General features: G+C 43.7%; 1 long non-coding RNA gene across 2 annotated transcripts in view; it reads left to right on the top strand.

Annotated features, from left to right (window-relative positions):
• Positions 1-26,977, top strand: part of LOC147272625 (uncharacterized) — a 178,031-nt gene that overhangs the window by 60,785 nt on the left and 90,269 nt on the right. The gene's annotated exons all lie outside the window — the stretch shown is intronic.

The following is a 26,977-nucleotide window of genomic DNA, read 5'->3' as shown; positions in this document are numbered from 1 at the left end:
AAAACCAGATTATAAAGCAGCAAAGATGTTATTAAGAAGATATTCAATAAAACAGACTCAAAAGTGGCTTTGATGCTGTTCCACAGGGTGGTTGTTCCGCTGCTTGGTCCCCCGAGGTTCTTCTTTCTCTGTTTTTGAGTTTCGCTGTTGCATTTTGCACCATTTGGAGCCCATTAATGAAATTGTGGGTTTCTAAGGACACATTTAACAATAAATTACTGATTGCAAAGTCAAATCAGGTCAGCTCACCCCAAACAAACGTGAGTGTGTTTGAATTTAGTCAAGGCTCTTGACAACCACCCCAGGGTTTGATTGCCCCCAGCTGGTACAGCAAATCCACTGTTAATGCCCATGAAAAGCAAACATCTACTTTTACCCGCTCTCCGCTGTTATTTTGAAAATTACAAAACTGCATCCAAGCTGTGAACAAAAGGAGAGTTAAAAACTCAATAGGGCCTTGGCCTGAAGTACCTTCTGGCTCAGGCCCTAAATATTCCGATTTTGAAATTCAAAATTTGCAAAAAGGCCCTTGTTTTTATTGAATACCCTCTTTCCCAAATTTGTCTGAATTCAGCTTTGCCTGCAGGCTTTCCAGGAACTATTCCAGCATTTTCCCAGGTAGGCCTCGTGTGTGAATGAGAGCCGGAATCAAATTTCAGGGAAGTCAGCTCTGGCAATGTTCCACCTGAAGACCAAGTAACATTCCAGGGAACAGTGTTGTGCTCCTGAAAAACTGTAATTAGTTATCGTTACTAGTTACTGCAATTCAAAAGCAACTCCGTTACTAACTTGGTGATTAAAACCAAAAAGTAAAGCATTACTATGAAAAGTAACTATGAAAAGTTCAGAACTGTCAACATTGTAAGCAGTCGCACTCCCTCGTTGAAATGAACAACTCAGGCGCTGTTGCTCAGGTGCACGGGGTGAGGTGACATCTGTGCCGGTCCCTGACCCGCTAGCTTTAGCAACAAGTGTCGTCGCCGCTGCATGCTGCGTGCCTCCATGCGCTAATAGATTAGAGTCGCTGTTTGTGGCCGCAGAGAACATTTTTCTCCTTCTGCTCAACGAAGGAGAAGTACTGAGCGTACTTCCACGTGAAGAAACTCGCCCTAGGTTCCGCCATGATCCATGAGGATTCAACCAGGGCAGCAGGAATTTCTGTCTGACATTTCTGGACTGAAACGGATCGGATTCTCACTTAGCGACTTGCACTGATGAGATATTTGGACAGAAAAGAAACTTTTTATTTTTTTTAAACCCCCCCCCCCCCCCAAGTCATTAAAGTCTCCTGGATTTGTGGCGATGTCATTTTTCTGTTCCAATCAGGGTAGAAAAAAAGAAAAAAAACTTCTTTTTTAAAAATTTTTTTATTCAATTTATGCCAATGTCTCACAGAACCGAGAGGGGATACTCAGACATCACCCCGGCTTTGCCCGAACCATCAAAAGTACAGAAATAGTGCATCGAAGAGTGTTCCAGTGGAGGCAGTTCTGGGTAGGGGTGCACTCAAGTATCGTCAGGGGTGCTCAAGTTGTTCTGACAAGAAAACAAAGCAACCTTTCCTCTATTCTTCTTCGACCAAGCCTATTTCATTTTTTTTATCCCTGTTGATTCGGGATGTTCTATTCAGAATATATTTTTCATTATGCAAATCAACAGTTGATAAATGACACGCTCTCGACTCGGTGAGTGAGCTCCTGCTAGGCCAAACACAATCAGCCCCCGCGGAGCTCGCTACAGCTGACATGTTTAGTGTGTTTTTAGAAGAAGAAAAAAAACTAACGGCAACGAAATAAACTTGGAAATTCACTCATTATGGCAGCTTTATGACTTATTACAGCGGCGATCTTTCACACCAGTTGCGTCTGTGACAAATGATGAAATGCGCGAGTCAGTGGAGTGTTTGACGTGTGTGTGTGTGTGTGTGTGTGGGTGCGGTTTGTAAGACGGACGTTTGCGTTCATAACATGACATTCGGCGAAGGAAAAGGAGGAAATTGCATGGCAACAGGACTCGTTATGATTGATTTGATCGTTTGAAGATTGCTTGCGTGACAACTTCTTCAAATATACCTGGTTGGAGCAGGAGCAGCTCAGCTCAGAATGTAAACCGCAGCCCCCTAGTGCTCCGTGAAGGTACTGCAGGACATTTACAATAAAACATTTTATTGTTTCGGTTTTTGCCTCTTTTGTTTGCTTAGTTTTTACATTGAAGTGCGTAAAGGGGAGCTAATGGGAGCAACGGCCCGTTGCAGGGTTGGACCACTGTCTTCCCTCTTCTTGATCATTTGGGCCAGGGTCTCCTGACCCCTTTGGTATGTTCTGTTCTGAGGGATCCTTTGGGTATTTGTGTCTTTTTTCCCATGTTGCAACCTCCGACTCCTTTTAGCCTTGTGTTTTCCTCAGCCGTAACATTCTGACCACCTGACTCATGTGTAGGCCCCCCCTTTGTGTCACCACAATATCTTTGACCCGTCGAGGACTGGACCTCACAAGACTCTGAAGGAGGACTGTGGTATCAGGCACCAAGACATTAGCGACAGAGCCTTATGGTCCTGTAGGTTGTGACACCTCCATGTTTGATGGGATTATAGATCAGCCTTGTTTGACCAGTATAGCCACAGATGCTGGATTTGGTGTGTGTGTGTGTGTGTGTGTGTGTGTGTGGGGGGGGGGGGGGTGCGTGGTTCTAACCAATGTTTAGGTATCTGGCCAGTTGCAAAGTTACATCCACAAGAACTCAAGCTTCCCCAGCAGATCATTACATTACACTCTCCCCCAGGTTAGCCACGACGGGCCCATTGCAGTCACTGTTGGGGTTGGACAGGTGCTAGCATGAGCACCCACACAGCCCCGTACTCGAGAGTTCTGACAGCGTTCTGCCAGAACCAGCTTTCACTTTTTCAGCAGTTTGTGCTGCATTTGCTCCTTTTTAGGATCCTACTCCCGTGCATCATCATGCGCCAGTTTTTCCTGTCGTTAGACCACGTTTGGGAGGACGAGGACAACCCAACAAGACCTCCTGTTTTGTGTCCGAAGTGGCTCGGATCCTTGCGCTCACCTATTTTTCCTGCTTTCAATCCATCGACTTCAAGGACAAAATGTTCCCTTGCTGCCTTATATAACCCCCCCACCCCCACCCCACCCCACCCCACCCCCCCACACACACTCAGAGGAGCCATTCTAATGAAATAGTCAATGCGATTCACTTCACCTGTCCATGCTCTTAATGTCATGGCTGATTGGTGTTTAATCAGACTGGCTCAGAGGAGCAAATATCTAACCCCCCTTTCATCCCTTGTAATTCTTTTTGACTACTTTTGATCGGCAAACTGTTCAAGCCCAAGTATCGAGAGCAATGCAGTCAAGGCTCGGCCAACTGCTTCAGCTTCCTCCAACCTACCCAGCTAAGTTGCGCTCGTGTGCACCGATGCCTCTATCAGGGATTACGCTGATAAAGAGTCCTCAGTGTAGAAAAGGATGTGGCGCGCGCTGCTCCAGCTAGCAATGCTGCCTCTGGGACGGAGGAGCCAATTTATTGCTGCTCTACATGCAATCCTTTGAGGAGCACAGTGCAGATGCATGGCAAAAAAAAAAAAGAAGAAGAAAAGAAAAAAAAGTATTATATATATATATATATATATATATATATATTTTTGTATGTGTATATTCACAAATGTTTTTATTAACTTTAACCTCCACGTTGCACAATTTCTAAACCCCCATTTCTTGCTGGGATGTTAGCTGAACATATGCCAGTGATGTTCCCAGAAGAGAAGCAGCAGCCACAGATGGATAAGCAAGATCCACCAATTAAGGAAGAAAAGGACGTCAATTTGATGTATTGTGAGGATGATGGAATGTGATGCCGAATGCTACAACGGTGATCTAATATTACATCTCTGCGGGGCACTTGAGCGCAGCGTGCTACAGCTACAGCGCTAGGTGTTCTTCCCCACATTGTGTGTCTTCGCATCCCCTGTGGTTTCTGTGCACCTGAGTTGATGGATTCCCCAGATTCTCACTTCAGTGCCTTATCTCTCGCAGCTCCCTGGTTATTAAAAAATAAATAAAACATTCTTCATCCGTGCCTCAGTAGCTGATATATGGTATTTTCTGAGAACTCCCAGGCAACCTTGTGACTTTCTCCGTTACCTGTGGCTGTATAGATTTTTACTTGCACTGAATTGTTTTTTTTTTTTTTGTTTATATCTCAGTAAATTGTGCCCACAAGGCTGCACGGCTTTCATTTAGATTGAGGTTAAGAGTGACATACGCGGGCTCCCGTTGGAGGTCACAATCGGTCACTCAGAACACCTGCCTACTGGGTGGGCTCAGCATGTCCAGGTGCGAAACAGGTGACCTCTTACCTCTTTGGGGTCGCATTTAAACCTTTAGGGCTTCAAAATCCAGAGACGGAAAACAGGAAGAGCCCCATATCAGCAGAAATATCTCCCACGGCCGGGGAGGGCTCACACTCTCTTTTGCTGAGTGGTAAATCTCCCAGCAACCTGAGGAGAAACCCCGTCTGTTGCATAAGCACATCTTTTGATTTTTGAATTTTTTCTTTTTTTCTTTTTTTAAAGCTTCAAAGTGATCGCAGCAGAAAGATCAGCATGTCAAGCCTGGTTCAGTTCAATCAAGACAACACGCACTTCTCTCCTCGCGGATAAAAAGGAGTCCGTCACCCCAAATCTGTTTGTGCGGCATCAGAAGTCCCTCCGCTGATAAAATATGCGTCCTCTGATAAACAGATAAATGGGCTCCAATTCACCAGCTGCACACTTCAGCTGAATATGCAGTTTGGAAACATGTCTTAACGTATTTTCATGCGATTTGCATCTGTTTATGCTAGGTGTTACTCAGGATTCTGTCATTAGCGGCTAATGAAAGCGTTTTGTTTTGGTTTGGTTTTTTTTCCTGTTTTCCTCTCCGATGTCGAACTCTCACTCTCGTCTTTAGTCGCACATATTTCGTGTGTGAACGCGGCGCAACTTGGTAATGGGGAGAGAAAACAGCTCGAGGACTGTGTTGGTCTCATCCTCAGACTGGTTTCACGAGCGTCACTCGCTTGATGCACCTGCCTCGAGGCGTTCCTCTGTTTCATTCCTGTTGCATAAATTGTTGCGGGTTGCACGCAGGAAAACTTGCCGACTGTGACTTGTGCTGACATGACGACTCGGTAAACATCGTTGTTTTTTATCTAGATGAGGTTGAACCTGATGTATGGGGAGTAGTTTATATAATCCACCCTGTGAAACTCCCTTATGCTATATGAGATTATTTATTCATGACCAGGAACATGAAGTGCTATCAGTGTCACCCGAGATACTCATACTTTCTTTGCTGATATCCACAGTCAAACGCCAGTGAATTGTAATTGAAGCTGTTAAATTCAATCTATTAAAATGCTAAATGTTGCTGTTCTTATATTCTCCAATACCACCGATGTCTATCTTGGAAGCTGCAGTTGCCAGGGCAACAAGTCTTGGAGCCTCCACTGGCTCAGGGGCTCAGAGCCTGAAAAGGAATTTTTGATATTCCCAGACACTTTTTTTTCCTCCTTCTTCCCATGAATAATAATAAAAAATGTTGTTGTTGTTGTTTTTTTTTTTCCTGCAAATGGAGGTGATTTGGGATTTTAATTGGAAGTCGTCAGACTTTAACGTAGAATTTTAATTTCATAAATCTAATTCATGCAGTCATTAAAAAAAATGCTATTTCTTATTTAATTTGATCATTTTACTTCTAAGTTATCACTTTATGCGATCTGTGATTATTATTTGACTTGCCTATTCCATTTTTATTTATCTACTCAGTTGTAACTATCATTTATTGTCTTATATTTATGTTTTAGATATTTATTGTCTTTTACTAATTTTGTTCTTCTTGGATCCCTCAGTCTACAAGTCTGTTGATGTTAATTAGATGTTTGGTCAACTCTTGCATATCAAAATTTAAGTGTGTGTGTGTGTGTAACATCTATCTCTAGCTTTTATGTATTTCCTCCTCCACATAGGCCAATCAGTGAATGCAACTCGCCACATTTGAATTGCTGCTCCTCATTGGTTGTTGCCTCTGCAGTCTTTTCAAGTGGAAAGGCGGCGGGGCGGGGGGGGGGGGGGGGGCTGCAGCGTAGGTGTAGCGTGCAAGACGATAAATATTTGGTTGCCAACAGAGATTTTGTGTGCATAATCAAATAAATTCCAAAGCTCTTGTGAGGATAATAAGGATGTTTCCTGTCAATGCAGCATGCATTTCATTTCAGCCAGCGCTCTTTAGAGGAGCCGGGTGCTAATTAGGCCTCATAAACAAGTGCTTTTTAATGTGGCGTGCAGCTCTCTTGTTGGCGTTTTTTGCATGGGAATGCGTTACGGCGAACAGAGACGTCTTCAAAAAGGGCAGGTTTCATTGTTCTTACCCTTCTGCTTCCTCGCGTATGTTTGACTCTGCTCAAAGGGAAAAGTTTATGACAGAAATAATCCGGGCAGACAGTCAGCCATCCATCAAGGGTGATGCTGGGAACCATGAAACCATGAAAATATATGAACAAAAAAAAAAGAAAAGGAAAACTCATCAAACGTTACCTTCCTTTTGCTTGTTATTGTTAATTTGGAAATATATGAGAGCCCTCAAGGTGCTCATCGTTCTTGCTCTAGCGAGGCTGTGTAACTTTATAAGCTAAATGTTACAGCGGCACAGTTTCATATCCTCTTATTATTGTCGTCCTCTGATCCCAGGTTGTAAATGTAAATGCAGACTTTTACTGATCTTTTGTCCCACATGATTGGAATTTTTTTTTCTTTTTTTGTTCCTGTTGTGAATGTTTGCGCGTCTCTGACTCCACGTTGAGAAGGGAGATCTGAGGTCGGCTCCTCCGCGCAGATGAATAAATGCCGAAAGCATCGCAGTGCTGTTAAGTTTCTGTTTCTTAAAGGGTTCATATTTTTCTCTTGAGCATATCTTGTTTTTGTTTTTTTTTTTTAGAATGCTGGTTTTATCCTAAAATAACCTCCCTCAATGTTTTTTATTTCCTTACATTTGTAGCAGAGTTGCTCTCAAGGCAACAAAGAAACCAATCATTAGTCCAGAGCAGCACTTAACTATCAGCTCTGAAAAATAAGGAATGAAAAAAAAAAAAAGAATAGAAAATATGAGGAACCCTGGACCCTCCTGTCAAACCAGCAATGATGAGATGCTTTCCCTCCGTCATCCACATGCGGGGCCTGCTCCCCAAGTGAGGGATGGGATGTCAGTCGTGGCGAGCGGGTGAGCGATTGAGGCTAACACTGTTAGCACACTGACGTACCGACTAACGTGCACACACACACACAAACGAGTGATGTATCTTTGTACTTAAAAAAAAAAATATTTTAAATGTTTTCATAGAGAAAATGATGAATGCATCGTTTAGAGAAGACTGTGGATTTGTTCATCTGGCGGCTCTCAGTCAGTGGCGCCTCCAAAGCCTCTCTGTTACATTTAGAATGTCGACAACGAGGCCAGAATTTGAAGTATACCTAACGACACTTGACTTTTTTTTTTTTTTCTCATTTCAAGGGAAGAAGAATATTTAATTGATTTCATTAGTAATATTTAAAAGTCACCGCTACCAAAGTCATTTTTTTGGTCGACTCTATTGAATTCATGTTTTTAGAAAATAAACCCAGGCTTCAGTCTGCATCTTTTTTAAAATGGAATGAAAATGGTAGTACGATTATTTTGTAAATGATCGGGAAAAATAAACCAAACTAAATTCATCTCAGAGTCCCAGAGGATATTTGTTCTAAATTTGAATAAACACTTTCAAGGCGTTCCTTTGTCTATGAGGTCATCCTGACCTTTTGACCACCAAAACACTTTCTCAGGTCATCCTTGAGTCTCAGTGGACGTTTGTGCCTGAATTTGTAGAAATTACAGCATGGCGTTCCTGAGATGTCGCATTAATCAGAGTATGACCAATACTGACAACATGTGAGGTGGCAGTTACCTTGACCTTTGACCTCCAAGATCTCGATGCGTCATTTTAAGAAATTCCCTCACGGGGTGACTGAGATATCACGAGAAGGTATTGTGAAAATGCGGTGCGCTGATGTCGACTTTTGACCGCACAAAATCGTGTTCGTTCGTCCCTGAGTCCCAGTGGCTGTTTTTGCTAAAGATGACGTTGCTGAGGTATTGCGAGAAAACAACCTAAAAAAAAATGCCATGCCTCTCTCTGGCACAGCTGTTGCCATTTTGGAGACGTGACAATTCCGATACAGTCGTCGTCGTCTTCTGCATTTTCTGTCAGTTGCCGACCCATTTTGGGCCGGTGACGATCGGAAGGTTGCAAGTGAGCAACATGGGGATCGTTTTTGCACAAATCTCTTCATATTTGGCCTGCAACAACGGCACATACGCTCAGTGCTTCTGTTCTGCACCAGTGCAGACTGCATCACTTCAAGACATCATAATCAAACGCAGCTTCCCGCGCCGAGCTTTGCTCCGCATCCACTGGTGTACATTTCATGCACTCTGATTGCTGTCTGAAACTGTCATTTCTTTGAAAGAAGAGGAAAGTTAGAAGACTGAAGCAAACACTCAATTATTACATGAATAGACCGGGAGTGTGTGTCAGACAGAAACGAGTGGCTTGAAATGAACCTTTTAGTTTGAAAGGAGGTCGCTGCACCGGCCGACTAATGCAGTCTGGGGGAAGCTGTGCTGCCTACACCGCACATCACCTCTTACAGTCCAAAATGGTCCAATTTCACATCATCTTTGGAGCATAAATTGAGGTGGCACGGCTTTCCAAGATACAGCGATGACCTCCTCCTGGCTGTCTTATGGCGGGAAAAAAATCCTCCAACATATGTATGTGTGGATCGATGGATCAATATTGTGCTCCGTAAAGAGATACACAGTAGAATAACATTTCCACATAAGAGAGAGGCTGATTCAGCACAGTTGTAACTGCATTTATTATTGGCTGTAACACCTCAGAGATGTCTATATTTCATGTAAACAGAATTTTTTTTCGAAAGAAATCTGGAGGTAGAAGTTTGAGGGTTCATCAGTGGGTTCTCATTTACACAGCAAAACAAGAAGTATGGTATTAAAATATTCACACCCGGCTTCTACCTACAGACGAGGGGATGCTGATGCCCACCTATTGGCCCCGGGTGAAATGTTGTCTGTTTTTCACGAACTGTTACGTGTTAACCCCCATTTGCTGAAGTATTCTTTTGTTTTTCAGTGTGCTCGGGGCAAATAAACGCATAAAAAGTACACGGAACTCACAGGGGTTCTGTACTTTTTACATATTTAGGTACACCAGACGTCCATGTGCGATAATGAGAATTGTTATTTACCTACGTGGCGAATTTTTTAAACGGGCTCATTAATACCAGATAATATTTATGTGAAAATGCAGCAAAAAGCACGGGCGTATAATTTCTAATTGCTCTTGTTCAAAGGATGAAACATAGAAATGTTATTTAAAGCGCTAGTACGGGGGTGGTGAGTGAGTATTTATGCAAGCTAGTCGCTGACCACAGAGCATCCTGTCACCCTGCTGTGCGGCAGGAGCGACCGGGGGGTAAAAAGAAAGAATAACTCGTACGAATCAGACAGCACGTCAAACCATAGCGAAACAAGAAGGTGTCAGTGGCTGGGAGGCAACACGAGATGAATGTGACTTCACACGATACCCACGTAGCATAGCCTCCTCGAGGCACGCACAACATGCAGTGACAGTCTCAACCTGCAGCATTGTGGGAAGAAGAAGCCTTACAAAGCCCCTTCTGTGAATTTTTGTTGTTTCCCAAGAACTTTTTAATCAGCGAGGGGGTTGTTTTATCTTTGCTGAGGTGTGTGTGAGTGTGTGTGTGTGTGTGTGTTTTGCCTGCGTTCTCACAGACCCCCTTAACAGCAGAGCTAAGTGGGTCAGCGTTTCATTTCAAAAGCTCCGGCAGCTACTTTTGAAGGCGTTCTTCACTTGGAGCTACAACAGAATCTCCAACAGGACAACGTCGCTCCGTGACACATCGGAGTTGTGTGCGCATGCATGTACATAATGGATTTGGGACAACAGGACAGTGGCTAAAGGAGCATATATTCAAAGTTGCAGGCAGCTTTTCAAACAGGCACGGACGGGCTCTATAAATCGGGTTGGTTCATGTAAACACAAACCAGGCAGAGCCCTCTCTGTTGGGACAGAGAGGGCTCTGCCTGGCCCCGGCCACAACTGGTAAACATCTCTCTCAAGAAGCCTCAGTAGCAGCAAACAAATGAGGTGGCACTTCGCAATTAGCAGTGAGCATTAGCTAGCTGTGATGGAAGGTGTTTGCAAAAATAAGCCGCCAGTGATGCGTTAACAGTTTACTTTTATTGCTCTTGAATAGCAACTTGGAAACTCAATCCTCAGGCCCAGAAAACCCATTAAGAACCTCTGACATGTTCTCTTCACAAACTGATTTTCTTCCGTCCCAGGAAACTTTTTTTTTTTCTTTTCTAAATGCTAAAGCAGAGCTACGTTTAAAGGATTTTGACAGGTCTGTATGCTTTAACAGGAGATAAGGGAGAATTACGCTTAACATTTGACTTGCTCTTGGCTCCTGTAATGTACACACACTCTTTTCCACTTTAAGCGTCTTGCGATCCCCTAACACGTGACTGTTCCCGACATTTATCAAGATAACATTCTGCAGCAATGAGACTGAGGAAATGCAGCTTTTGCATTGTTTGATTCACCCAGGGAAAAGCAAAAAGCGGTGTGGGAGGACAGAGATGAATGTGTACCGGGTCCTATGAGCAAACTTGGCAATCAATCATGGGAGTGGAAGTGTGTTAAAAAATCATTATTTACTATTATTTCGTGATATTTTACTTGTTGTGGTGAATGGAGTAATGAGAATATGTTGGTCTGATTATTTTTTTTAACTTGGAAGACAAAATTGTATATGAAGCAGTTCTTTTTATCCCGGTCTAAACATTGGAGACGGATAAAATCTCTTCTAAATCTATTGGGTGATGGATAATTTTTTTCGTAATATTTCAAGAAATTACTCAAACGAACCAAATTTGCAGTCTGCCCTTCCCACAAAAACGAGACTTGAGGGAGTAAATATGTGGAGGTCAATGAACCATGATCTTCTGTAAGGAACCGAAGCCGTTTCGTGGCCACAAAGACCACAGGAAAGTAGGAAGTCACATGATATCAGTAAAAGCTAGAAAACCCCTGTATACGGAGGTGGAGGGAGCAGTGCCAGAGAGTGGTGTTTGAGGCTGCTGAGTGGAGAAAACTGTTTTCATTCAGTGCATTTCTGACTTTCTCTGAAGCCAGAACAACCTATGTAGTATTACTGGTGTGTCACATGTTAAATGAATGCAGTTGTTTTGTCATAAGCTGTGCTTGATGTTACCAAACCCAGCAAAGGTAAAGGCTGAAGTGTTCGCGATGGTTGCTTCTACTATTTGCCTGTTTTGATTGAATGTGATGACGCGAGCGGTCGCCATCCGACTGAAGTGGCCAGCGGTGAGTGTTGCCTTCCGTTTGCCAGTCAAAACTCTGCTCATTTTGAGCACGAACCTGTGCCTAAATCGAATCACACAGTCCTAAAAAATGTCATAGCAGAGCTTTGGACCAAAGAACCACAGTATCTGTTCAAAACCCCCCAGATTCACGCTTCAAGTTGAAAGCAGTGTTCTGTGTGCCAGGACACATCTGTTGTTAGGGAGCTACGGAAATCTGTTCGTAATTCTTCTGTCTGGAAGCACGATTACGCAACAAAACAAACTGTGAAGGGCAACAGTCACTCAAAGTGAGTGACAACCATCTGCTCCGCAGCCGCGTGGGGTGGTTACCCCAGATGAAGGGCAGGTGTGTCGGCCTGATATCCCTGATGAGGATCAGGTGGAGGAAGGCCAGACGCAGCCCTGAGTTCCAACAGTCTGCTGACTCACTGTCTCTTTGCCAGAGCTGGAGGAAGAACCGCTGTGTTCTCCTCACGTTGTCACCTTTGTTCTCCTTCTTGTGCCCGATTGCCCAACAGACTTTGCAGTTGGGTTCCACTCCTCTATTTTTCCTGACACAAATAAACAACAACAACAAAAATGAAGCACTTGCATTACCTTCCTGGCAAGGAGGGAAGACATGGCTAAGGTTTGGTTAAAGACTAAAACAGGAAAATGGAGACCTGGGGAAGAGGAGGAGGTTTAGTCCTTTATGTCAGCTGAACAAGAGAAGAAGAACAAAGGAACTTTGATTAGACCATCTTAGAAGCATTCCGGTTTTTAACTGAGTGAATGCAAAATAGGTAAACAAAAGATTCGCTCAGTAATCAAATCTTTCCTCCCTTATTTCTTGAGTAAAAATCATCCTTTTTGTGTGTGTGTGTGTGTGTGTGTGTGGTTTGCTTTTTTGGAGAGAGATAGAGGGATAACATTTTCAGCATTGTGCTTCTCAGTTATAATCAGGACAAATATGCCAGGCTCTCTCGCTCGCTCGCTTGCTCACTCACACACACACACACACACACACACACACACACACACACACACACACACACACACACACGCGCGCACTGGAGGCTTTCTACAGTAAATAATTCTTCAGCTAAAAATACCTCCGAAAACAATGACAAGAAGAAAAAACCCCTCCACCCTTCCATTTTAATATGCTGATTTCAGAGCGGCCTGTTTTTACTGCTCCCAACAAACACGATAATAACATTAATCACTGATACCAGCCGCTAGCTATGTGCTAGCTAATTTTAGGCCAGAGTGACCATCGGGGAAGAGCGTTATGTTTTTTGAAGCATGGCCACAAAATTGCATCCTTGATCTGCTCGGAGCTGAAATCCGAATTAAACGGATGCAACTGGACCTTAAATCCACTCCCTTTTATTATCTCTTGAAATCAAATTATCAAGGGATATGAAACCAAATGGTGGGAAGACGAATTCAAAATGTTAGAAGCCACTTGAAAGAATGTGTTAAACTGGGTCTTGTGAGTTGCCAGATATGCAGGCTTTTGCTGTCCGTCTGGGGGAATTTAATTGGTACCATTGAGCCACCGTAATCAATCACAGAACAAAGGCATTCTTTAAATATGCACATGGGAGTGCGACCTTGAGCACATTGGAGCACCGCAAGAATAGAAAAAAAAAAAAGACTCAATATACCACTTTTGGCCTGGAAATTAATTTGAACAGTTGCGTAGGGTATGTCAAACAAACAGGCTTCGCTCAGAGGAAAGAGGATTCAGAGCTGAAAAGGTTGCCAAATTAAAGTGAGCAATCCGCTCTGCTTTAGCCATTTTTGTCCGTTTTTTTTTTTCCTTTTTCAGAGGGTAAAGACAGAACAGGAAGGATGTTTGAAAGAGGGAAGAAAGAATAGAGAGAGAGAGGAATAAAACAAACCCCAGCACAGTCAAATTCCCTCCTGGCACAGTCACAGCACGTGGACAGTTTCCTCAGGCCAGCACGCGAGTCGGCTCCACGAGCGAGGGCAACCCGAGGTGGAGGTTTTGTTCACCTTCTTCTTTCCTTTGTTTTTAATCAGCGAGGACCCGGAATCCTGACACAACATCCGCTCAAATCTCACATTTTATTGATAAACACAAACAGGAAGTAGCAACATTTGTTGTTTTTTTTTTGATAAGGGACAGTATGAACGAGAGATTCTAAGCCCCCAATGACATTTTAGCCAAAACACTGAGTATCGGAAGCCTTTAGCACTAATTCTTCTAAAACCTCCTCAGAATATTGCACTTTCAAAGTTTTTTTTTAATACAAATCCTCAAAATTTTACAAACGTGGACCAATAAACAGCCCGTCCTTCAGGGCTGGGCAGGTCAAGGCGGCTCTCTCTGCCTGCGTGTGCGCATGTTAGCGAAAGCAACTTCCTTTGCGTGTCGCACACATGTAGCACGGTTCCGTGGTTCAGCGGTGGTTGATGGCTGATTCCTGGTCAGACTTCCACGATATTCCAACACACGTCTTTGCTGATGCGCGGTTCGTCTTTGTCGTCATCGTGTTTGAATGTCCTCAGCCGTGTTCTGGCTCTTGCGAGACGAACTCGGAGGATACGAGAAATGGCAAAAAGGATCAATCAAAGGATTTCATCGATATCGGACCTTGGATAGTTCGTGTTTTTAAACCAAACCCCAGTCAGAATATTCCAGCTATCAGTTCATTCTCTCACGATAGGTTGATGAACTCGTCTCAGGACAAGAACCCTCTGTCAGAGGAAAGAACCTTTTGTTTCCTCAAGGTAGATAGATTAATTTACCAGTTATGAGAAAAAAGCAAGTGCAGTAAATGAAATGCTTCCTGGATACCTGCATTCAAGTTAGTTCTTGCCGTCCCTGTTTGATAAGATGTTTTTGCACTAAATGTTTCAATCGCAATCTCGGAATATTATTCCCATGTTATAGAATGCTCCCTAAAACAGGAGATGATGGAAGAGTATTTCATCAGTTGTAATTTTCCCTCTCTGTTACTGCGGTAGAAAGAACAAGTGTGGATGTTTCTAGCGACGTCCCCTCTGACTGCGCCAGCTCGACCTCTCAATCAGATCCTTCGCTTTAAAACAAACATCTCAAACGACAAATCCCTCTAATAAATACCGGTCGTAAATCTGTCTAAATCCCCGAGCACCAGCAGACAGAGCGTCACTGTTTTCCCTCTCGCTCTCTGTAGAGAAACACAACCCCTCTTAAGCTCGCTCAAATTTCATCCCTCTCAAGTTTTGCCTTGAGTCTCATCTTCACTGTCCAGGGATTGAGAGCTGCCATCAGTCTGGGTCATCCACACTCGCCTGCAGACTTGTGACTCTGGAGGCTTTTTGATCACACACACACACACACACACTCTCTCTCTCTCTCTCTTAGCGTATTGATATTCAAATAACCCTCACAGGGGATTTTCAAAGCGCTGCTAAAAGATGCATTAGCTGCAGAGGAGATGAGATTCTTTTCTCAATGTTATAATTTAATGTCTCAATCTGGAAGGGTTTTAGATCTGAACAACTCTGATTAGCTTTTCATTGCCAATTTTAAAAGAATTAGTGTTAGAGGTGGTTGATGGGTTTTTATTACATCTGCTGGGGGGCGAATGCAGGCTCGGTTTGTCTGGAAGCAGGATTACGCACCCCCACCCCCCCCCCCCCAATAAAAAAACTACCAAGCCGATTTCCACCAAACTTGGTGGTGGGATGCAGCATGGGCCGAAGTAGAAGCCATGAGATTTTGATGCTGATCTCTTTTGCGTAATTAAAATTGTCAGTTTTTTTTTTTACATTGAGCTTGGTTGACTTCACATTGGAAGAAGTTGGCACGTCCCCGGTGCGCTTGGCTCTCAGTAATCAAGGTTCCATGAATCTTTATTATCCCCGAGTGGTAATTTGATCCGCAGCAGCAGTCATTAGAACAATCCAACAGTCGTACCTAACAACGTTGACAAGCACAACATAGTCGAAAAATGGCTCAAAACAAAATTTAAAAAAAAGAATAGCAGTGAAGGCCAGCGATGGATAAAAGTAAATCTACTTGTTAAGCAGGGCAATGGCAGCAGGGACAAAAGAGAGAAATGTCTCCCTTCCTTCTTGTTTTTTGCTTTACATCAACAACAAGAACTTGAAAATGACCTTCAATTCACCTGAATACCTGCCGTTAACTCTGGAGGAACCAAGTTGAGACACATGATGGAGAGGAAAGCAATAGTAAACATAGACAGAGCCAAGCTGAACCAAACTCCATTTCGAAAAGTGTTATTTTAAAATTTGCCATAGTGATTGACCTTAGAGTTTTGTCAAAATCATCACAAAAACATAATTTTGTTTTGTTTTTTTTTGCCAATCTAACAATGAATAGCAATGGATGGGGAAAAAAAACCAAAACAGTTGCTTCTGAGACAAGTTTTTGAGTTGTAGAAGGTGGCAGGAACGCAGCAGCGGGCTGGGATCAGGTGGTTCTTCAACATGAAGGAGACAAAACAAGCAGAGACTAAAAAGGATGATGGAGAAAGTGGATGAGCTTCCAGTGGAGACTCAGTGACTCAACAGGGGTGTAGATAATCTATTGGAGAAGGAGCATCAGCAGGAAAAGTGGAAATAAAACCCATCAGACATAAAACCTCTTTGGGGCTATAGAAGAAAGCCAGGCTCCGTCCGTGCTTGAACGTGTTTATTATCTTCACAAAAATAATTGCAAGAACGACTGCAGTGCACAGACTGACGGTGTGAGAACTTCCATTGAAGTGAGATCAAGATATCCTAACAGAGGAGTTAACCCACGTTGACTCCACAGACAATACAGCGGTGAAGGCTGTGAGGATAGGGACACAAATCCTGGCTGATCTGTCGAGTAATTCTCGCCATGTTGAAGCAAATCTTCCATTTGATGAGCATCAAAAATGCCTTTTCACTCCTGGCACGGCAAGCATATCCACTGGGGATGGATGCACTTTTCACATTCGTGGTTCCTTTTCTAAAATATGGTGTCAATTTCTCTAAAATTTCTTTCCTTGTTCATTGGCTGTCCTATCGCACGCAGCAGCAGGTACATCGCTTCCAATTTCAGATACGCTGCCTTGAGTTACGGCTGTGTTTCGGCAGCTGGAGCTCATCCAGACAAGCGCAATGTGCAGAGTCCTGATCGCAAAAACAGGCGAGAGAAGGACGCAGTAACGGCGTTTAATGAAGACCAAATCAAAAGAATCTGAGCAAGTTCGCCAAGTCGGGTGGGCTGTTCGTGACTTGTTGGTCTGTTCCTGCCCAACGCCATCTACAGTCACAGGGTAGCCCTTAGTTTATAACTGGAATTAGGATTATTCATGAGCATTCATCTGGAAAGTGAACATCGTGTTTCATTAATATGCATAACTGCATAAAATCCACATCATCTTTTCACATTATTGGAACACGGATACGATGCTCTTCTTTTATTGGGGTGCCATTATTACACCAGATATTAAACCGTGGCCTAATTAGTCTCATGATCAAAGGGTAGCAGGCTGTTTTAAAATGAAGTCAAATAGTTTGGGGATGAGCTGACCTCACTCACACAATACTCTCTTTTATAAATTTCCTGTGATAACACGCTGATAATGAGGAGTAGATGTACAAAGTTTCTGCAAATCACCACTTGATCTAACAGTCTGGTCACTTTGTCTGTCCTGCGTTCCCTCTGAAGCAGGAAGCTCCGCCGACTTATTATTTTCCAGTTAAAAATTTTGGGTAATTTTCCTGTCAGTTTAGCACCAAGTTCTTCAGGGTTTTGGGCCCAAACTTGACGTGGAACGTGTCGCAGCAGACAAAAAAGGCCCCGGGTGGTATCACACTCTGCAGGGAGACACAGTCGAGGACTTTGTCTACACTTGAGGAGAATATGAGAGGAAACGTTAACCCTGCTTTATTGCCTATAACTGCGACAAGAACACACACATTCAAGCGATACATAATTTTTAACGGCTTGTGACGCACATTGCATCACACTATCCCCTCCCAAAGTCTTGAAAGCTGCAAACTTATACCTCAGGAGGTGTAACTGTACCATTGGCCAGTTTTCACATCTGTAATATGTTGGAAATGTCAAGAGCTATATGTCTGACAAGGAGTTTCTGCTGCACCGGCACAAATAGACAATTACCCCGGGGTTTGTGCCCGGGGACGTGTACTGTGGATCTATAAAGGAACAAACAATAGGCTTTGTGAAAACTCATTCGCCATCAGGCGCGGGAACAGTAGCATAGCAGATATGGGCAATGAAAGAAGTTTTATAACCATTAAATGCTATTCCCAAAGTATTCCTTTGTATCCTTCAGATATTGAGGTAACTTTATCTACAGCACTGCTGTATGAAACATTTCAGAAAAAAAAGTTGGAGGGGGTAAAATTCAAGGACTCGAGGGGGGGGGAGCCTTATCCACAGCTCCAGCACCAGGGGCGGTTGAGATTCACCCCCAAGGTGCTGAATGTTCCGGACACTAAATTAAGGGACGGTTCAAGTTGACCGGGTCGTAGTTCCCACGGGAATTCTTGCACATGCAGCCTACATGGCGACTTGATGCCGTTTGGCCAGTTGCAGCTGGGGAACAACATTCGAGGTGGGTAGCAGGGAAAGGCTCCCGCCACCCTTAACAGGATCAGTGGTATATGTGTGCCATTAAAGAAAGAGAAAGAATGATAGCGGTAATATTAGCAACACAAACTTTGGGAGCGCAAAAAGTGCCATCAATGAGTCGATCCTTCGTTTCAAACCAGCAATATATTGAATGGGTACCCTACACGTACACAGTCCAAAGGCAATAACAAACCCAGTACTATTAGTTTCTGTGTGCGACCCCCCCCCCACCGCCATTTGCAGGTGTGCGTCGGCGCGCGTCAGCATCTGTCGCCATTCTTGCTGTGCATTGATTTCACTTCGGACAGCTGCTTTATTTTTTTTGGGGGGGGGGGGGGGGGTCACGTCCTGCAAAAACGTGTCTTGTTTGGACATCAAGGCTTCAGTAGCAGCTCTTCGTCTCTGCTGCCACTGTAGCTCGTAGTCGCTGTCTCTCAATAATGGATAAGGAGAGACCAGTTGAGTGATGACCCACAATCATTGTGATCCCTCAGTATGAAGACGTGTTTTGTCTCTTTTCCTTTTGACTTGCTGCAGTGCCGCGCTCCTTTTGTTGCCAGGGGTGTCACCTGATAAGCCGCGATGTGGTGCTGCCTGTGTCTTACAAGGTTGTCAGGTCCATTGAAGTAATAGATCCAGTACCTGAAGCGCCCTCTATGGGCCAACTACCTCTGCATACATTGATGTTCCTAATCCTGCTTGGTGAGCGGGCTGTGGGTGTACGGGGCGAATTGTTACAACCCATTTGATCTTTAAATAACCGAACTGATAGCTGGGTCGTACTCCTGTCAGGAACATTTTCTCAGTGGGTGTTGGGATCTGGCAGTTCTGTCCCTTGTCACCAGTTCTTTTGGTGATATTCAAGGACAGGATCCCACAGCACAGCTTGGGGAACTCACTTCTGCAGGTTTTGAAAAATAATGATGACCCATCAGACCTCCAGGGTGTACCAGAGTAGTTTGCACCTCAAAGTTTACAAGCGACAAACATTTGTTTCTTCTGCAGGGTTGCTGAAGAACTCAGACAATCGGAGGATGCTTGACATTGAAGTTTGCGAGTCGATTTTGGCCCGTGACAATGGATACCCTTGCTGTTTTTGTGTTTCACTCCTGTGGAAAATAATTCCTAAAGTGCCTTTAAATCCATCTGCCCTCCCTTTTCTTATTGCTTAGCTGATACGCTGCTGGCTCTGGCTGCACATTCAGTGTGAGCAATGCAACACATTTTTCTGCAAGCTAAGTCATAACAGCAAGGTTTTGACACTGACATGTTGAGATCTTTGCTGCATTTTTTTCTTATCATCTTATAAAATTTTTCATCAAGCTGTGCTGTAAAACTTTTCAGTTCCACCTGCATTTTCTGGTTATTGCAGGCGTTTCTCAACCCTCCTGATTTGGATGTATCAGTCCATTTTTGACAACCATCTCTCAAAAATAATGACTATGTCTAAATATAAAGGCAAGTGGGTGACAGGGCCAAACTGAGTCATTTCTATATTGGGTTGAAAACTGTTCAACAACTCTAGAAATATCACTTTCGACATATCAGCTTATGTAAGTTTCCTTCTTAATGTTGTGGACTTTGTTCCTTTTGGCGCAACTGACCACAGCGAGCTGAGGACAGCATTCCGGCCCCCAAAGATATGTCACAGCGAATTACGGTATTAATGAGTCAGTGGGAGCGACAGGCTCTGGCAATTAGAGGTATGTGTGGATGTGGAGGTAAAGCACAGGCTCCGGGCTGCTGTTAGACAGCAGCGAGGATGGGGAGTCGAAAAAGACTGAATTAGGTACGGTGGACCTGTGTGTGCATTGCTGCAATAAAGATGTTGTGTGCTAATGACTGCTGCCCCTGTAAATAGATTTTAAAAACTATTTAGAGGAAATATGGATAAAACAATACGAGATTGGCAAGCAAAGATGACTTTGTATTCCTGCAGCGGAACAAACTTTAATACGGTGCACTTCTAAAACGGAGTGATTAGAAGTAAACGTGACAACCGAGGTGAAACCGGGAGACTAGTAAAAGAAAGCGAGGTGGTTAATTTGTTCTAAATAACCATTTGCATCAACTTTTCTGCAGCAGTGTACATCAAGGTAATGGCTACTTTGTCCTTGTAATGATGCAGGTTGCCTGAAGGCTCCTTTCGCTTTAGTGGTGCAAACAGTATCAAGTCTGCAGTTAAATGAAAAAAAACTCCATCTAAACACTCATCAGTAAACCTCCAGAGCCCAGGGGCCGGGAGCCCAGAGGGGGTTCCCTGCTTTCCCAGCATCGGTATACATTTTCTTCGGCAAATTTAGCAAGTGATGCACTTTAGAGGCATTTACACTTGTGAATCATCCCAAACAATTTAGCTAAAGGGTGTTACGGTGAAAGCTGTGGGCGAAGATATGCATGCAAGACATGCACGTCAGGTGGATTGTTGCGTATATTCTACACGTTGCAAACCTGCAGGAAGAACAGTTGGATTCTTAAGTCCAGAGAAAGCATTTAAAGCTGTGGCTCCTGGATGCTGAGTGAGCATAAATATGTCAGAATGTGTAGCGGTATTTCTCATGCAGCTGGTCCACGACGTGCTCGCAACACTCGAAGAGCAGCGAAGTACTGAAGTACAAGATCTCCACCCCACGCTGTCAACAAACATGCATGCTAATTGCTGTTGGCCCGGCTAGTGATGTAGGATCAGAGTCAACTCTGCCTTCCTTACTAGGATGCCTGGAGCTAAAATGTAATCCCTGCCACCTCGGTGGAGATTCTGATAAGATAGTTCAACATGGTCAAACCCTGGATTAGCTCCTCCGTAGCTGGAGGTGCTAGCCTACCCTGAGATGTTGCTCTGACGAGGGGTTTCCTTTTCACCGAGTGTTTTCTGACACAGCAAATGAGAAAGATTGTGTTCATTTTATGCTCCAATGAGGGTTGGATGAATCAATAATTGGACTGATTTATGCACAGTATATAAAAAAAAAAATCCAAACAAAACAAGATATATTTGCTTTGCTTCCCTCCGTCTGCCCACATCATGTTTGAGTCGCCTCACATTTGATATCTCCTGGACCGAGACCCCGATGTGAACTTCAATCCAACAGTGGGCCTGACACCTGTCCACCTCCAGGCGATGTTTAAAAAAAAAAACCCCAAAACTTGGCGAGATCTCTCCGGTTGCACGCCTGGAGCTGCTCACTCACAAAGGTCCTTCGGAACATCTCCTCTGTCCATGCAGCCCGATAGAGGGACAGGCTTCTCAGCGGGGATGAGAACCGTGGAATCCCCTTGAAGTCCTCCGGAAAAAAAAAAACAAAAAAAGTTGGATTTGAATGACGTGGTTATTACCTCGACCTGATCAGATGCTGTTTCATCATGTTTATCGAGCTGAATTGAGGATAGCGCTTTAATCTGCAGTCTCACATTCTGTAAATCACTTAATAATGCTGTTTGTTTCAGCGTCAAATTTATTCCGGACTTTGATGCTGCCGCAGATAACATGAATCCAATTTGCATTTTGCACACCACAGCAAAACAATTTTATTCTTTTTTAAGTGATTGAAGGTTTTTCCCTGCAACATTGCGCAAAAGGACAGAAAAAGCAAAGGCAGCGTTTTTTTGTTTTTTTTCTTCCTCTTCTTCTTCTCTTGCTTTTTAATCCTAAATTATAAAATAATAATGTTTGGGAAACCTTTCATCTAAATGAGCGAGTGGAAACGCTGCAAATAAAAGATATATTTAAGGGAAATGGAGTGTAGTTAATGTACAGTATCAACCTGATACTTGCACAGTGTTGCATAAAACAAAGGAGTATTAAGTTATCTGGTGACGATGCCTCAAGCTCCACGTCTTCTAAAACTATCAACGTGTCGCGCTATCAAAATGAAGTGCCTGTGTAATGTTTGGGCCCTCGGCATCTCACTTCCTTGTGAGGAACATGTGCTCTATCACGCTATATCACCCTAATCCTCCAGCAAATGGAAGATGACACTTTGTTGTCCTGCGCTGTGAATAATAATTAGCCGCTGGCAGCAGCAAACGACCAAAAATAATAATTTGCAAATCAAATTCTTTTTTTTTTTTAATTTTCTTTCTTTCTTTCTTTCTTTTTTCATTCTTGCATCCCCACCATTCCAACAAGCGCGTTCACTCCCCGGGGCTGCGATAACGTCGCATGTCTTTATATTATCAACCAAATATTTTCCCCCTCAGAATGCAAAGCACACAAACCGTGTTTGATAATTTGCTGCTTTGCTGAAGCGATGCATCAGTCGAGGAGTGCAGGAGTGTGTAACAACAGACCTGAAGCCAGCAAAGGCGAGCGCCTGGTTCCACATGTGGAGGAGGGTGGAGCGAGCTGCCATTTTTTTTCTTCTTTTTATTTTCAAAGAGAGAAAGCTACTGACACTGCTGCACTCCTCACAGTCACAGTGCAACAGATTCTCTTCAAACGCTCCTATGATATAAGTTACGCAACGGTTTTCCAGCTTAATCCCCCCGAGTGTCCTGCAACAGGAGAGATCAGTGCGTCTGTGCAAGCTCCTGCAGTGAGGAATCCTGCACATGCTTTTTATTCTCACTTGAAACTGCAGTATTAGGTGAGATTAACGTGTGGTAAGGTTTTCTTGTGAGGTGTCAAGACATTTTTTTGTTTTTGTGTTGGGTTGTATTTTCGTCAAAACCGTGATCTCTGCTCCACTCGAAACAAATGCCCTGATACCTCTGTAAAAACACCCACATTTGTATCCAGAACTGCAGCTGAAAACATCTTGATCTCTAAAATCACCCTTTGTTGTTCCCTTGAACAACGCAAACGTTCCGATGTCTCACTAAAAAAAAAACACCAAAAAAAAGCTGCATTGTTGTATCCAGAACCGCTGCTGCAAACGTCCAGATATCTTGTTGGAAACGTTGGAGTTTGCTGCCAGAAAAACGAGCTGCAAATGTCTCGCAACAGACGCCCATTTTTTTGTGGCGCACATCCCCCCCCCCCAAAAAAAAAAAATCGTTAAAAAACAACAACACAAATCCGTTAAAAGCCAGAAAACATCCCAGCGCTTCACTCCCGGTTGGGGTTTGTGATCGGCGCGCGAGACAACGGCAACAGTCGACAGTATTTGGCAGATGAGTGGCATCAAATAGGTGAAGAGATGCTGCTGCTCTGCAGCCGCGTAGAATTGCAAATGAACCCGATCTCTGGTTCAGTAGTGAGCAGAACTAAATAAAGAGAACCTTTGTGGCAAACATAAGCGTGTTTGATGTTAATTTCCACAGTTAAAACTTTTCCCTCACATGTCCTTATCAGCAATTCCAACCACTGCAAGCAAATCATTACTCTGCAGAGGGAAATGGGACTGATTCTGCCCATTTGAAACAGGCACAGCTGTGCCGCCCTGCCCCGGCTCCCCTGCTGCAAAGCCAAAACTCATTTCAATTAGGATTGCGGCTGGCCGAGCTAATCATACATCACTTTTAAAATGAACTCGATTTCTGAGAGGCTGTGGAGCTTGAATAGGGACGCAGTGTCTATGGGAAACTGCTAGTATCTTGACTTTGAATTACATCACCCAGCCCAATTGTACTTCTTTTTTTTTTTTCTTCCTTTTTTTTTCCGCTCGCCAGCCCCTTCCAATCAGTGCGGCCTGTGGGCAACGAGGCTCCGCCCTCACCGGCCCAACATACTGCACCCAATTTAAAGAACAAGCAGACCATGAATAAGGGTGTCACATGTTAGTTTGCCGCCGCAGACAAGGTTTGCGGAGACGGATCAGAAAGAAAACCGAAGCCCCTACAAAGAGAGAAACTTTCTATTCTCAGAGCGTATCAGTTAGATGGAGATAGATGGAGCCTTCCTGATTGTGGCACAGAGGTGAGTGCAGCATCAGGATGTAGGAAAGTTTCCATCGCAGCCCTTTGAAGTGCCGGGGAACTGTGGGACCAGCATTGGAAGCAAATTCACGATTTTTTTTTTTTTTTTTTTTCCCCAGCACTAAGAGCAGCCACACTCATAAGATACAGACATGAAAGCAAATAAGAGCCGTGGGGGGAAGAGAACACTGTCAGCCTATTGAGCTGTTTACATCCACATATTTTGACAAAAGCGTGCATCCTCCGGTACTGGCAGGACGCCACATGACCTGCAGTGAGGGGACGGCAGAGGAGAAGCAGCAGTTGGACCTTCACTTTCAGTCGTCGTGCAGAGAAAGGGCCTACATCAAAAATATCTAAATTACAATTTTTTTTTTCTTTTGCATGCAGCAATCTCCTTCCATTTTCCACCACACCTACTATTGTTCACCATTGTCTTTGCTGGCATCTTTTTGGATAAAATGTGTGTTTTTATTTCTGGTATCAGCGGGGGAGATGGGTAATTAGCATGAGGAGCCGCGACAGGAAAGAACAAAAAAGAAAAGAGCAACTCCTACTGAAATGTCAATAAAAATCAATCGTGAGGGCCGCTTGATTGACAAGTGATGTTTTTGTACGTGTTGCATATTCCAACCTCCGTGATTTTCACGGCTTTGTAAACGTTGCTCAGAATTCAGCCCGTTTGGAGTCTTGACAAGAATTTTCTTGACAAATTCTGTGACTCATTCGGACCCAATGAGGTAGCAGAGGTCAACAAGCAGAGGTTAGCAGAGTGCTGCTAACACCGGCGCCTCCCCGTGGATGTGTGGTTTCTGTCATTTGGGTTATTCCATCGAGAACCTGCTGATTAGCCTGACGTGAGAAGCTGATTTGTCTGTTTTCAACACCTCAGCATGAAGAATAAATGCATGGAACACTTCAGAGTGAGCTAAAGTCTTTTCACGTACCCTTGTTTTTTAGCTAGCACACTGCCCGTGGTCCATCTGAACTCAAGATATAAGCAACATATAAATGTTTTCAAGGTACTGGAACTGACAATTAACAGTGGAAGGAATTTTGAGGTGGTTTCCATAAAACGGAAAATCAGGGAGAATCTTTTTCCCTGGTCATATCAGAGTGTGAGGGCCTAGGAAGCGTTGATCGGGTGGGGAGACAACAGTTATTTAATGGTGGTTAATTCTTAATTAACAGTTACTACTGCTTGGTTAACCTTTAGTTAGCAGTTACGAATTCAGAGTTAACACTGGTTAGCCATTGTGTGGTAATATTTACAAACAGTCATTTTACAGCGAAGATGGAAAGGACATAGATCCAAGCAATGCAAGCCAGATGACAAAGAGCATTAATAATTGGTGAGTTATGTTTAACTCATGCTCATTAAGCACTCTTGTATATGACTAAGCATTAACTAATGGTTACTAATGTACCTGTGTGGTATCGGAGCGTAAGGGAACAGAAAAAGCGCACTTGAGACTCCCGTTGAGTCTTCCAACTCATGGTGCCACCCGTTGTGAGCTCTTCTGGCAACTTCTAGGCTCTCCAGATGTTATTTGATCCAGTTTTCAAAATAATGTGGTTTTGCCGATGTTGTGAAGCCTAACAGTCCCCACCTGCTGTTTCACAGCCGCTTTGTTTACAATGTAAGTCTTGAAAGAAAAGACGGAATTTCACTGTTTATCCACGATGTCGAATCGGTTTCAATGCCGGGCACACTTCCTGTTCCCGGGTCTTTTAGCTGCATGATGGCAAACTGTGATGAGTAGTTTACACATTGTGCAACAAAACGTCACACGAGAGCACCTCTAGCAGTTAAATCCCACGGGATGCCTTCACTTTAGTCCGTATACCAACTGTGGCCTCGGGATGAAGAGGACGCTAACTGTAACTGAAGACTGGGCCATTACTTCATAATTATATTTTGCATTATGTCACTTTGGCTTTGCATCTCGACAACATTTTAAGCTACGTCAGTGCTCTTCATAGTATCACCGCTTTCCCCAGACGAGCACCAGAAGCTGGTTCGGCAGATCAGATGACAGACTTGAGTAATCAAACTGCGGGCACAACCAGCAGTCAATATTTGTGGCACAGATCTGCGCTGGCAGTCTGCAGGCAGGCAGGCAGGCAGGCAGGCAGGCGGGCAGGCAAACACAACGATGAGGAACACAGTTAGGAAGAGCAGTGTCATCAGAAATTATGTAGCTTTTGTGTAAAATCCTGCCTAATCCAATCTCCCTCGTTGTTTGCCAAATCTGCACGTCTCCAGGCTGCAGCTGAGCTCGGCCCGCACAGGCAGGCAACCTGGCTATTATAGATTAGCATCAGGGTGACAAATGAGCTGCACTGAGGTGCACTTTTCAGTGTGCCAGCCCTCCTACGTGTGCAGGTTATGCTGTTAAACACAGCAATATACACACTTGTAGTGGTTTGAGATGCTTTCATAAATGATTTATTGACTGATGCATTCTGGCAGTGGAGTTGGAATATCAAGCTATCAGACATCAGACAGCCATATAATCGATTCTGCAGCTGAGTGAATCAGCAAAGCCTGAGTTCATCAATTAAAAATATCGTTAGCTGCGGTAAATCATCGTGACGGGACAGAATGTAAAGAATAATAATCTCACAGGGAGAAAAGAGATTTTTCTCTCATTTTCTCAAGCTCACAAAAGCCTCAAACGCCAATTGTAAATTAAGCTAATAGAGCTCCAAAGTGACAATTGCTCACTTCCTGAATGGTTCCAGAAGTGAATTTCCCTTTTACAGTCTCCATTTAAGTGGAATTTTACACCTGCAACATATGCCAACGAACTATGAGCATGAAATATACGATTCTGAGAAGAAAAAAAAACATAATAGGAAAGTGACAATTGATACAAGACTCTGCGCAGGAGGAACTACCAATCCCAGAAGCCATTGCCAATTATGACTGTGATTGTTATTTTGTTGCCTTCAACTCAAAAGTCAGGAAAAGATCCGTCAAACTGGAAAATCAGGAACTGAAGTATGTTTTCAG

This window comes from Aulostomus chinensis, chromosome 1 (genome assembly GCF_037954235.1).
Source record: "Aulostomus chinensis isolate RoL2024-O1b breed Wild chromosome 1, RoL_Achi_v1.0, whole genome shotgun sequence".
Classification (NCBI taxonomy): Eukaryota; Metazoa; Chordata; class Actinopteri; order Syngnathiformes; family Aulostomidae; genus Aulostomus; species Aulostomus chinensis.
This window is presented reverse-complemented; position numbering and strand designations above follow the sequence as displayed.